Raw genomic sequence first — 13,635 nt, 5'->3', positions numbered from 1 at the left:
TACATGAAATCCAAATAAAAAAATCTATTAAATTACAGGTTGTAATGCAACAAAATAGGAAAAACTCAATGGGGGGGATGAATACTTTTGCAAGGCACTGTATGTAACAGAACCCTAAGCTAGTATTCCAGCTAGTCTTGATTTGGTTAATTTGTTTGGTACCTTCTCAGGATACCAAATAAATTGGAACAAGAGCGAATTAATGCCCATATGGTTGCAAAACACCTCTTGGTTAAAACTTCTTCCATTTAAGTTATCTAGGAATTATAGTTACCAAACAATACCCCTCACTATTTAAAGAGAATTTCCCCCCTCTGATGCAAAAACTCAAGAGAAACATACAATTTAAGAACTCTCCCAATTTCATTACTCTGAAGAACTAATGCCATTAAAATGGTCTTCCTCCTATCGATATATAAACTCAGCAAAAAAAAAAAGAAACATCCCTTTTTCTTCAGGACCCTGTCTTTCAAAGATAATTTGTAAAAATCCAAATAACTTTACAGACCTTGATTGTAAAGGTTGTAAAGGATTTAAACACTGTTTCCCATGCTTGTTCAATGAACCATAAACAATTAATGAACATGCAGCTGTGGAACGGTCGTTAAGACACTAACAGCTTATAGACGGTAGGCAATTAAGGTCACAGTTATGAAAACTTAGGACACTAAAAGAGGCCTTTCTACTGACTCTGAAAAACACCAAAAGAAAGATGCCCAGGGTCCCTGCTCATCTGTGTGAATGTGCCTTAGGCATGCTGCAAGGAGGCATGAGGACTGCAGGTGTGGCCAGGGCAATAAATTACAATGTCCGTACTGTGAGACGCCTAAGACAGCACTACAGGGCGACAGGACGGACAGCTGATCGTCCTCGCAGTGGCAGACTACGTGTAACAACACCTGCAAAGGATCAGTACATCCAAACATCACACCTGCGGGACAGGTGCAGGATGGCAACAACAACTGCCCGAGTTACACCAGGAACGCACAATCCCTCCATCAGTGCTCAGACTGTCCGCAATAGGCTGAGAGAAGCTGGACTGAGGACTTGTAGTGCTGTTGTAAGGCAGGTCCTCACCAGACATCACCGGCAACAACGTCGCCTATGGGCACAAATCCACCGTCACTGGACCAGACAGGACTCTTCACTGACGTGTCGCAGTTTTGTCTCATCAGGGGTGATGGTCGGATTCGCCTTTATTGAAGGAATGAACGTTACACCGAGGCCTGTACTCTGGAGCGGGATCGAATTGGAGGGTCCGTCATGGTCTGGGGCGGTGTGTCACAGCATCATCGGACTGAGATTGCCTGCCTGCAATGACAACAATCTCAACGCTGTGCATTACAGGGACGACATCCTCCTCCCTCATGTGGTACCCTTCCTGCAGGCTCATCCTGACATGACCCTCCAGCATGTCAATGCCACCAGCCATACTGCTCGTTCTCCGCGTGATTTCCTGCGAGACAGGAATGTCAGTGTTCTGCCATGGCCAGCGAAGAGCCCAGATTTCAATCCCATTAAGCATGTCTGGGAACTGTTGGATCAGAGGGTGAGGGCTAGGGCCATTCCCCCGAGAAATGTCTGGGAACTTGCAGGTGCCTTAGTGGAAGAGTGGGGTAACATCTCACAGCAAGAACTGGCAAATTTGGTGCAGTCCATGAGGAGATGCACTGCAGTACTTAATGCAGCTGGTGGCCACACCAGATACTGACTGTTACTTTTGATATTGACCCCCCTTTGTTCAGGGACACATTCCATTTTTGTTAGTCACATGTCTGTGGAACTTGTTCAGTTCATGTCTCAGTTGTTGAATCTTATGTTCATACAAATATTTACACGTTAAGTTTGCTGAAAATAAACGCAGTTGACAGTGAGAGGACATTTATTTTTTGCTGTTTATAAAGATGCTATTTCTGCCCTGCAGTAGACAGACAATGACGGACTTCAATGATGACATCACCATGCGCTGTGTTGCATTCTAACTTTCATGTCAACACTATAAAAAAAAAGTACATACAACAAACATTGTCATTAAGAAAGTATGTGCAACAGAAAGAGAGAGGGTAAACATAACTCAGAGAGAAGCCAACTCACTGTATTCCGTGTTGGGCTGCCTTTGCCGTAGGAGGGGCAGTGGAGGACCAAGGCCTGCCTCTGTTTAGGAAGCCTGATGCTTGCTCGTCGGTGGAATCACCACTGGTTGCACCTGGGGCTGGGTTTGTGTGCGTCCCTCCTTTTTTCTTCTGTTTGCATGGATAAAATGAGTGAAGGTAGGAACACATTAAAGTACAGTAGCCTGTCTAAGGACAAACAGAGCGGCACATTTTCACATGGATTGAGAGACTGATTGGTTCATTCGTTTATTGATTGAATTGATAAGGATAAAGTTGCTCCAGCCGGATTTAAAAAAATGACAGAACGCAATAATGCCCATTTTCAATTTAGTCCTCTTTTTACATTTGATTCTCAAAAGTCCATATTATGTTACTCTATTTAGCCTGTCAAATGATGGCTTACTTCCAACAAAGTCTGAGTCTTTGTTCAACTAACACAACATCATGTTAAACACATCAAGGAAGAACACATGGTCTCGATTAAAAGTTAAATACTTTGTTTTATTCATTAGCTTCTCTTCAGTTGGAAATCAAAACGAAGAGAAACTGATGCAGACAAAATTGGAGAGTATAACCTCAGGTGGAATCTAAACATGTGCTTGGTGAGGACTAGAGAACGAAAACAGTTGTTGCTTGTATTGACTTTCCATCAGCCACAGGAATTAACATAAATGGTTCCTGTCTGAGAAAACATTTAATTGACAGGATGTGCAAGGCCTATAATAACCAACAAGGGTGAAAGTCCCTTTTTGCTGTATAAACCATCAAGACAGAAAAAAACAACAACTGTTAGTTGTTATTCTGTACACAAATTTGACAAACAGTTCTCTCTAAGCATAGCACGAACATCAAAAGGTTGCCCTTAACTACAGAACTGTTGTTTTTCTGAATGCATTCTACTGTGTCCCAAATGACCTATGGGCTCTGGTCAAAAGTAGTGTACTATATAGGGAATAGGGTGCCATTTGGGACGCATATTCTGTAATCCATCATCAGGATGCCATGTTGCTTCCCATCTATGAAATAATAACAGTGGACCACTATCAGCAAAGCCACAGCCAGACCTGTGTTTCATTAATTATTTAGTGGAACACCAAGATAGGCACGTTGGCGCTTTATCAGTGGACACATTGCAGAATGTATATTCGGTTTATTTGAGCTCTGATGTTTTGCATGGCCCCGAGTCAGTCATGCTTCATACCTCACATTCGACATGGTCGAAGGTTCATACCCTTTTAAAACCAATATCAATAAAAAGAAACATGGCATAATAGTTCAGCAAATAAAAATGCTTGCAATAGCTGATAGAAGACAAACCACTAAAAATGTATCCCTGCTATTGCAAACCCACATAACCATGGCTATTTCCATACATAATTAGAATATTGAACTGTGTTAACCCTTAGATGCACAACATGGGCCCGGGAGGCTCACAGGAATATTGGTTTCATCCGCAGTACTCCAATACCAATGATCCTTTCATCTAAGGGTTAAGTCACATATGCATACCTGGAATACCTGGCTGGGAGAGATCTGCTCTTTCTGACTGTTTGGGGCACCGTTGCTAGCAATAAGCAAACACTTTTACATGGCCATGGGGTCATTCACCTTTACTCGAGGCCATTAGGGTGAGAACCCACAGCACATAAGGTATACACATCCCAAATTATATCCTATTCCCTATGTAGTGCACTACTTTTGACCATGCTCTGGCCAAAAGTAGAGTACTATATAGGGAATAGGGTGCCATTTAAGACGCACAATGAATCACCAGGATGACAAACAGGTGTACAACACGGAGGGGACTGCAGTTAAATACAAAGGACATAATGAAAGGAGAATGATGGGGCCAAACTGGATAACGTGTGTGAACACAATGTCTAATCTTACCCACAGTAGAGTCACAGTTGTTGGAGCTTTTGGTAAACGTGACACACTGTTGACCGACAGCTGGGGGAAACATGAGTGAGGAGAATTTTTTTTTCTTTCAAAAACATAAAATTTAAAATAATAAAATTGGGTCCATGATGTACAGGGACAATACTAATACTACTCGCCAATAGCACCAGGAAGCTCATAGGACAGGACTGTGATAAGGCTAGTAACATCCCGGTAACCCACACCTCTCAACACAAAGTACATCCCAAATGGCACTCTATTCCCAATGTAGTGCACTACCTTTGACCAGGGCCCATGCCTCATTGCAGTTGTAAATGAGAACTTGTTCTCAACTGGCCTACCTGGTTAAATAAAGGTGAAATAATGTTTATTCTTTCTTTTTAAATCCACATGGGAAGATACCAGATTTCCTGCTTATTCCCCTGATTTCGGGATTCTTCCAACTGGGATTTCTGGAAAACGTGGGAATTTTACATGACCTACTGTAACACCAACCAGCTCCATTGTCTGCCTGTAGTCAGTGTCTGGACAGGGAAAAGTGCTGACCTAAAACTTCTGCTCCTATTCAAGACCGTCCTTAGGTTCTGGATGCCCAATAAAGTAGCTGACTGCCAGAACACAGCTTGCGAGTGAAGATTACTATTAGTGTTACAGTACTAACTGGACTTCCTGTTCAATCACCTGTGTTTCATTACTTATGGCACTACTCATGTCCAACTGATTATGGATCAAGCTCATTAAGAAGAAATTCAACAGGGGCCTCCTGAGTGGCGCAGCGGTCTAAGGCACTGCTTCGCAGGGCTAGCTGTGTTACTACGGATTCTGGTTCGATACCGGGCTGTGTCGCAGCTGGCCGCAACCGGGAGACCCATGAGGCGACGCACAATCGGCCCAACGTCGTCCAGGTTAGGGGAGGGTTTGACCGGCCAGGTTGTCCTTCTCCCATCGAGCTCTCGCATCTCCTGTGTCGGGCCGGGCGCATGCACGTTGACACTGTCGCCAGGTGTACGGTGTTTCCTCCGACACATTGGTTCAGCTGCCTACCGTCTCGCAATCCAACAGGCTACATTTTTTAATCAAGGACCATTGCAGCATTTTAACTCTTATTCTAAACTTAACCTTGTGGTTGGTGGATCGGCGGGGGTTAGGGCAGAGGGCAGGGCACTGCAGGCTTAAAAGGTGCAATATGCAGAATTCACTCCGCCATTTCCTGGTTGCTTAAATTCTAATAGTTCTGTTTATGTAACAAAACAAGCAGGCATTGTGTAGAGAATCATGGTACCATCTAAACCAGTGAAATATATTTTCTATAACCAAAAATATTGTATTTTCAGCTGGTGTACAAAAGACGCACACACGAAACCTAAGAACGGCAAAACATAAGAAATAGTCTACATAGTACAGATCTACCGCTTCTTAGGCTGGGGTTACACTCACGCTATTTTATTTCCAGTTGCAAATGACAACAACTTTGCTGTTACATGAAGAAACTCAAACCCAATTGCATGCAACAGCCAATCAAATTGAAGCTGCTTGTTTGAGAATTCAGAACCCACCCCATGTCATCTGCTGCATTACAACTTAGTTTCAAAAATGATTTATTTCTCCAACGTTTGGTTATTGTAACAGCAAGGATACAAAACTGTAGCCTGTACAATTTAGCTAGCTAGCCAAAATGACATTGCAAACACTAACATAGTTAGCTAGGAATGTGCTAACCAAGGTAGCAACGAACTAAGATAGCTAGCACAGTTCATGTTGGAAAATTTCAGTTGAAACTGTTCAGTGAGAGGTTTAGGATCACCTCAAAATTAAAGACCATGCTTGCTACTGTTCGGTCTCTTTTCAGTCCTGACAGAGAGTTGGATAGCTGTTGTTGTTTATCAAGACAAACTTTGTCACATGCGCCGAATACATGTATTGACCTTACTGTTAAATACTCACTTACAAGCCCTTAACCAAGAAAATATTTACAAAAAATGTTAAATAAAAAAATGAAACAATAATGAGGCTATATACTATACAGGGGTTACGGAGTCAGTGTGCGTGGGTGCAGGTTAGTTGAAGTAATTTGTACATTTAGGCAGGGGTGAAGTGACAATGCATGCCGAGGGGGGGGGGGGGGGGTCAATGTAATAGTCCGGTGGCCATTTGATTAATGAACTGTATTCTCACAAAGGGTTTGCGCCATCTGTGGATCTGTTGGGGCGGTATGCGAATTGGAGTGGGTCTAGGGTATCTGTTGATGTGTGCCATGACCAGCCTTTCAAGCACTTAATGGCTACCGACGTGAGTGCTACGGGGCGGTAATCATTTAGGCAGGTTACCTTTGTTTCCTTGGGCACAGGGACTATGGTGGTCTGCTTGAAACATGTTGGTATTACAGGCTCTTTAAGGGAGAGGTTGAAAATGTAAGTGAAGACACTTGTCAGTTGGTCCACGCATGCTTTGAGTACAAGTCCTGGTAATCCGTCTGGACCCGCGACTTTGTGAATGTTGACCTGTTTAAAAGGTCTTGCTCACGTCGGTTACCAAGAGCGTTATCACACAGTCATCCAGAACAGCTGGTTCTCTAGTGCACGCTTCAGTGTTGCATGCCTCGAAGCGAGCATAAAAAGGCATTTAGCGCTTCTGGTAGGCTCCCTCACATCTGGGTTGCCCTTTGTAGTCCGTAATAGTTTTCAAGCCCTGACACATCCGATGAGCATTAGAGCCGGTGAAGTAGGATTCAATCGTAATCCTGTATTGACGCTTTGCCTGTTTGATGGTTCATCGGAGGGCATAGCGGGATTTCTAATAAGTGCCCGGATTAGTGTCCCGCTCCTTGAAAGCGGCAGCTCTAGCCTTTAGCTCAATGCGGATGTTGCCATGTATTACAGGCTTCTGGTTGGGATATGTACGTACGGTCACTGTGGGGACGACGTCGTCGATGCACTTATGGATGAAGCCGATGACAGAGGTGGTATACTCCTCAATGCCATTGGATGAATCCTGGATTTATTTGGCGTAAGCTATGGCCAAACAGTAGCCTGAGAGTTCTGGTTAATAAACCATTTAATCGAGAACTAAATCCTGTTGTGGACAATTCTATTTATTATTTAATCAAGGTCATTACTGTACTCTGGTAAGGTGGTTTGGGAAGTATCATGCCCAGTTAGAACTGCTCATTTTAGGTGGGTCGGATGAAGATGGAGGACTTCAACTAGCTTTGTGCCTCACGGACGATGCTTTGTCCTGTTTGTTGTTGCTTAGCCCGGAGGACAGACATGATTATGGGGTATTAGTTGGAACAATGAGGCACTTTGGACACTGCTTACAACCCGGGCTGCTGGGCTCCGAACTGAGTAGTAGATGCAGGCAGCCAGGGGAGCCGCTATGGGTGCTCACTAATGACATTGAACGCATCACTCGGCAGGCATGCGCTCACATGCCCCCTCCGTGCAGAGCGAGCTGGTACGTGACCAGTTCATACAGGCACGCTCTACTACGGAGCTGCACACACAGACCCAGCTAACTCATCCCAAGTCATTACAGAAGTAAACAGTGGGGGCGTTTGGAGATACACCCACTGTGCGGGCTGTGGTGCAGAGCCTGGAAAGCCTGTATGGGTGACTGAAATGACTAAACTCATTCGTGTATTATCGCCACAGACAGCACGCAACACAGAGACCGCATGCAACACACACCCCGGCCCCATGGTCTGCTGGGGGTGTGGTCAGCCAGGCTATTTGGACAGGAATTGCCCTATGTCCCCCAGAGCCCAGGGAAAGGGCTTGGGGTCCACAAAGACAGGGCAGTGAGGACCCCTGGCTCTCTTTACCAACCCCCACTATCGTCAGGAGGAGCCCAACGGCCCAGACGGGGGAGAAAGGCTCCACTTCCCTCAAAAGCAGACAACTGCAAGCGGATGTAGCCTGTATTTTCGGTGGGCCGGAACTGTGTTGGGGACTTTTGTTACATCCCTGTCAAGGGGGTGCCCGGGCATTGAGTCCACAGTAACCCCGGTGAAGTCAGACGTTGTACCAGGTTGGACTCAGTTTCAGCCCGCACGGTCACAGGTGAGCTGGCACACATGAAAAGGGTAGGGGGCAGGACAGTGTGTGATTCTGTGTGGGTAGCAGCTGTACAGGACCCATGTATCCTGGGGTTGGACTTTCTTAGGAGCACAGGCTTCCAGCTAGGCCTAGACAGGGACACACTAGCTTCCAGGGAGGGCCTGCAGTCACCCAATACTCATGGCTGCCCTGCCCCTCCCCCACATCTGTGTGTGACCTTCCCCCAGCCTCTCTGTCAGCTGCACACCATAGCTAAGCCCCCACTGCTTAGTGTGACATTCCCCCAGCTACCTCAATGAAACCTCCCCCCCAGCCCAGCTACTCTAGATAGGAGAGGACACTGTCGGCAGTGAAGGAGATATGGGAAAATAACTGCGATGGTCTTGACCCACAGCAGCAGGAACAGCTGTGGCAGACACTGTTCGAGTTCAGACAGCTTTGCTCTGAGGATAAGGTGGGTCAGACCCACATGAGATCGACACCGGCGACGCTCCGCCCATCAAGGTGCGTCCCCGCTGTACCTGCATGGCACGTCAGGAGACAAGGTGGTGTTGGAGATGCAGCGGCAGGACTTCGTCAAGCCCTCAGACAGCCCCAGGGCTGGGTTCCTTAAAAGGGGGGCAAGCTGAGGTTCTGTGCAGATTACAGGCGGCTGAATGAGGTAAGCAGGAAGCATTCATACCCCCCTACCATGCATCAATGAGTCGCTTGATCTGGACCTCTGCAGCAGCTACTGGCAGGTGCCCTTATCCCCAGAGGCCAGAGCCAAGAGAGCTTTTTCCACCAGCAGCGGTCACTGGCAGTTCAAGGGCCTTTGCAACGCACCAGCTACTTTTGAGAGGTTAATGGACAGGATGCTGGACGGCATCTCCCCGAAAGGAGTGTGTGGTCTACCTCGATGACATCCTTGCCCACGGCAACTCCTTCCAGTCTGCCCTGGGAGTGCTACGGCGTGTGCTGGAATGCCACTTCATGAGGAGAGAGGTTCTCTTTCTTGGGGCACAAAGTGGGGATGGGGGGAGAGAGGGTATCAGCACCATGGAGAACAAAGTGGGGGCTGTCCGAGACTGGCCTACCCCCACTGACCAGCAGCACTACAGGAGGTTTGTACAGGGCTTCTCCAGTTTCTCCGGTCCCCTAAACCGCCTGCTGCCAAAGGACAAGGCCCTAACATGGACAATGGGGTGCCAGGAGGACTCAACACCCTTCAGCGTGCACTGATCGAGGCCTCCATGCTCGCCCCCCACAAGCATAGTGGGAATGGGTGGGGTGCTGACCTAGGTGGGGCCAGAGGGGGGGAGAGAGTGGTGATTGACTTCAGCAAGACATTCAACAAACATGAGTGCCGCTACTATGTCACTTCAAGTATTACCTGGGTGGCCTGCCCTTCATGGTAAGGACTGACCACTCTGCCCTCCAGTGCCTCAAGTCTTTCATGCTGGTTGAAGGAGCTTCAGTTGTAAGCCACTCCAACGCCATGTCCCACCGGCCGTGTACTGCAGACGGGTTCCACCACCGAGCGGAGAGAGAGGCCCGTGAGAGAGCTGTGTACGGAGGGGGCCTGTGCCATAATATGTCACGTGCCTGTCTTCCTTGAGCTGCAGGTGGTCAACATGGCTGAATGGCAACGCTCTCACCAAAGGGCTGTGGTAAAAGTTCGGGGCTCTGCGGCTGGCTAATGGTGTGCTGCAGCAAGCATGGAAAGGGCCAGCTAGAGGAGAAGAGAGGTGGCAGGTGGTAGTCTCCAAAGCACTGCAAGAGGCTGTGCTCCAGGGCATACATGGATGAGTAGGGACTGGACACTTGGGGTCACAAAAACCCTCTGCCGCCTCCGTCAAGGCTTCCACTGGGCTCAGCACAAGAGGGAGGTGGAGGACTTTTGCCCCCGCTGTGACAGCTGCACAGCGAGAAAGGGCTCTCTAGGCCACTCTCATACACAGCTCCAACAGTGTCCAGTTGGGGCCCCCATGGAGAGAGTGGGAGTGGATGTAATTGGTCCATTCCCCACCAGACAGTGGAAACCACTGGGTGCTCACGGCCATGGACTATTTTACAAAATGGCCTATGCTCTGCCTGACCAAGAGGAAGAAACCATCGTAGACGCCCTCACAGCAGTTATGTTCAGCAAGTTTGGCGCTGCAGAGTCCATTCACAATCAGAAACTTTGAGTGCTGTGTGTTTGCCACCATGTGTGAGCAGCTGGATATTCTCAAGATCCGCACTACTCCACTCATAGGGCAATGGCCTCACGGAGTTCTTCAACAAAACGCTGCACAGCAGCTGACCATCTCTGCCAAACACCAGCATGATTGGGACAATCATCTGCCCCTGGTCCTCATGGCGTGCCACTCCGCTGTCCAGAACACCACCTCCTGCCCTTCTCACGCTGGGGAGAGAGATCCGCACCCCTGCGGAGATGGCATTTCGACAGCCCCTGATAGCCCTGCTGTTCCCCCGGGGGCCGGAGTACACAAGGAGGCACCTTCCAAAGAACAGCTGCTGAACGCAGGTGTGAGGCAGAAAAGTATGGTCTGGGTCTACAAGCCCCCTGAAAAAAAAAGGCTGATGCCCCAAACTCGACAGTCACTGGGTGGGGCCCTGCAGGGTTTTGGAAATGGAGGTGGTGTAGCGACCCACATAGACAACTGTGTGTGCCTAAGTTATGTTGTTCCTTTATTGTGGTGCACTTTACCAGTGTCCGGTTTTGCGGGTCCGGCATGCCAGTCAACCTGTTGTCTGCCAACCAAAGGAACGCCTGGAATGTTCTGGTGCCAGGTGTCCTTGTGGTTGGTGGAAGGGGGCAGGAGGTCAGGCACTGCAGGTTGAAAGACCATGCTTGCTATTGTTTGATCTCTTTTTGCATCCTGACAGAGAGTTGGACGCCTGTTGTTTACTGATTTATTTGGAGTAGGCTATGGCCAAATAGCAGCCTGTGAGTTCTGGTTAATAAACCGTTCAATTCGAGAACTCGATCCTCTGTTGTGGACACGTATTTAATTATATATGTCATCCAAGACGCATGATAAGTTACGTCATCCAATTCGTATTCTATTGCATGACCGGGTAATATGTATGATATTGTACGACCGCTATTCCGTTCATAATGTAACCTAACGTAAATAAATATATCATACTAAATGGAGTGACAGATTTAAGTCCAGTATAATACAAATTGCCCTAAGAACACCTTGATTCGAAAATCATGTGGTATGTTTTATTTCATCTACTGCAATGTTTGGGGAATTTGAAACTAAAAAGCAAAAAATGAAAAGCTCAACAAGAACTATAGATTGAAAATATTGTGGTAAAGTATTAGGCTTTTTCAAATAATTCAGTAGAATAATATCAATAGTAATTTCACAGATTTCAATTTAAAGTAAAAAAATAAAAATGAAAAAGTCGATGTATTTGAAATGGAAATTCATACAAACAATTGTAAAGTCACATCAATAATAGAGTAAGCTAAATCAATAACCTAAGGAGGCAATAATACAAGTTCTCTATTGTTATGATCAGAGTTCCTTCATTCGAAACGTTTATGCAATAGCCTACCATGATCAGAGCAACCTTTTGTAGGTGTAGTGATATCCCAGAGTTACAGGTAGGCTGAGACAAACATTTTCAATATTTCAGTTGGACTTACCAAAACAGCACGTTGCCAAAATAGCGTCTCGTCAATATGAAGCGCTGCTCCTCTGCTCTAACTTTTCACTCTGATGAGATAAACTTCTCCTACAACAATTCAGCAGAGAAAATGTATTGCGCTTTCAAATACAGATGGGTCACTCATCCGTCGGATGTATCGCCGTCTACTTTAGTAAGATCTTGCGGGATTCGTTGCCAGTATCAAACTTTTTGGCGTCAATCCTAACATACTTTGTGAGGCCTTTCATTGGTCGTGCGAGATGGGAAAGGGGGAGGTCTGAAAATCTGCAGATCTATCCCCAAATGTACTGCCTGGTCTGGGTCACACAGCATTTGTAAATTGATGTATGAAATGATGTAACTACATGATGTATTTTGCTCTCAGCTTCTTCCACTATTTATTTGAGGATTAGTTCACAAATTTCAACTGGTAAATTCAAATAGATAAATTACATAGGCTATTCAGGGCTTATTCCACATAGCCTACAATCAGAAAGCCATATTCTGAAATGTAACCAACTTTCAATCCTTGACACATATACTACATGAGTAGTATGTGGACACCTGCTCGTCGAACATCTCATTCCAAAATCATGGGCATTAATATGGAGTTTGTGCCCCCTTTGCTGCTTTAAATAACAGCCTCCATTGTTCTGAGAATGCTTTCCAATAGATGTTGGAACATTGCTGCGGGGACTTGCTTCCATTCAGCCATGAGAGCATTAGTGAGGTCGGGCACGGATGTTGGGTGATTAGGCTTGGCTCGCAGTTTGCGTTCCAATTCATCCCAAAGGTGTTTGATGGGGTTGAGGTCAGGGCTCTGTGCAGGCCAGTCAAGTTCTTCTGCACCAATCTCGACAAACTATTTTTGTATGCCCCCCTTTGTGCAAGGGGGCATTTTGTCATGATGAAACAGGAAAGGGCCTTTCCCAAACTGTTGCCACAAAGTTGGAAGCACAGAATCGTCTAGAATGTCATTGTATGTTGTAGCGTTAACATTTCCCTTCACTGGAACTAAGGGGCCTAGCTCGAACCATGAAAAACGGCCCCAGACCATTTTTCCTCCTTCACCAAACTTTACAGTTGGCGCTATGCATTCAGGCAGGTAGAGTTCTCCTGGCATCCGCCAAACCCAGATTAGTCTGTCAGACTGCCAGATGGTGACGCGTAATTCATCACACCAGAGAACACGTTTCCACTGCTCCAGAGTCCAAAGGCGGCAAGTTTTACATCACTCCAGCCGACGCTTGGCATTGCACGTGGTGATCTTAGGCTTGTGTGCGGCTGCTCGGCCATGGAAACCCATTTCATAAAACTCCCGACTAACAGTTATGGTGCTGATGTTGCTCCCAGAGGCAGTTTGGAACTCGGTAGTGAGTGTTGCAACCAGGACAGACGCTTTTTACGCGCTTCAGCATTCGGCGGTCCCATTCTGTGAGCTTGTGTGGCCTACTACTTCGTGGCTGAGCAGTTGTTGCTCCAGCAGGGCAGAAATTTGATGAACTGACTTGTTGAAAATGTGGCATCCTATGACGGTTCCACGTTGAAAGTCACTGAGCTCTTCAGTAAGGTCATTTTACTGACAATGTTTGTCTATGGAGATTGCATGGCGGTGTGCCCGATTTTATACACCTGTCAACAACGGGTGTGGTTGTAATGGCCGAATCCACTAATTTGAAGGGGTGTCCACATACTTTTGTATATATAGTGATGTATTGAATACCCAGTTGCGAAACTGAAATAGCCTATCAGGCTTACTTGCATCATTACCTGGACAGGTTGTGATTACTCAAAACAAAAAGGACAGTCTAGGGCTGTTTCTCCTCTGCATTTGTCACTGTATTCACTCCACAATCAGTTCAGACACCATAGTTCACAACTATCACCAAGAGCCACTAGGGTCGTCACTAGTTACCACAGCC

The 13,635-nt window shown here is 46.5% G+C and overlaps 1 protein-coding gene across 4 annotated transcripts in view; it reads right to left on the bottom strand.

Moving 5' to 3' along the window:
* Positions 1-11,912, bottom strand: part of LOC106581830 (myosin light chain kinase, smooth muscle) — an 88,943-nt gene extending 77,031 nt beyond the window's left edge. Inside the window, exons 1-2 of one of the 4 annotated variants that reach the window (XM_014164225.3) lie at positions 11,712-11,912; positions 2,095-2,243 (exon numbers count right to left, since the gene is read on the bottom strand). The gene's annotated coding sequence lies outside the window, so the exon portion shown is untranslated. The remainder of the gene's footprint in view (positions 1-2,094; positions 2,244-11,711) is intronic. The other 3 variants (XM_014164223.3, XM_014164226.3, XM_014164224.3) reach the window with 3 other exon arrangements.
* Between the last annotated feature and the right edge of the window lie 1,723 nt (positions 11,913-13,635).

This window comes from Salmo salar, chromosome 21, assembly GCF_965601325.2.
Source record: "Salmo salar chromosome 21, fSalSal1, whole genome shotgun sequence".
Taxonomy (NCBI): Eukaryota; Metazoa; Chordata; class Actinopteri; order Salmoniformes; family Salmonidae; genus Salmo; species Salmo salar.
This window is presented reverse-complemented; position numbering and strand designations above follow the sequence as displayed.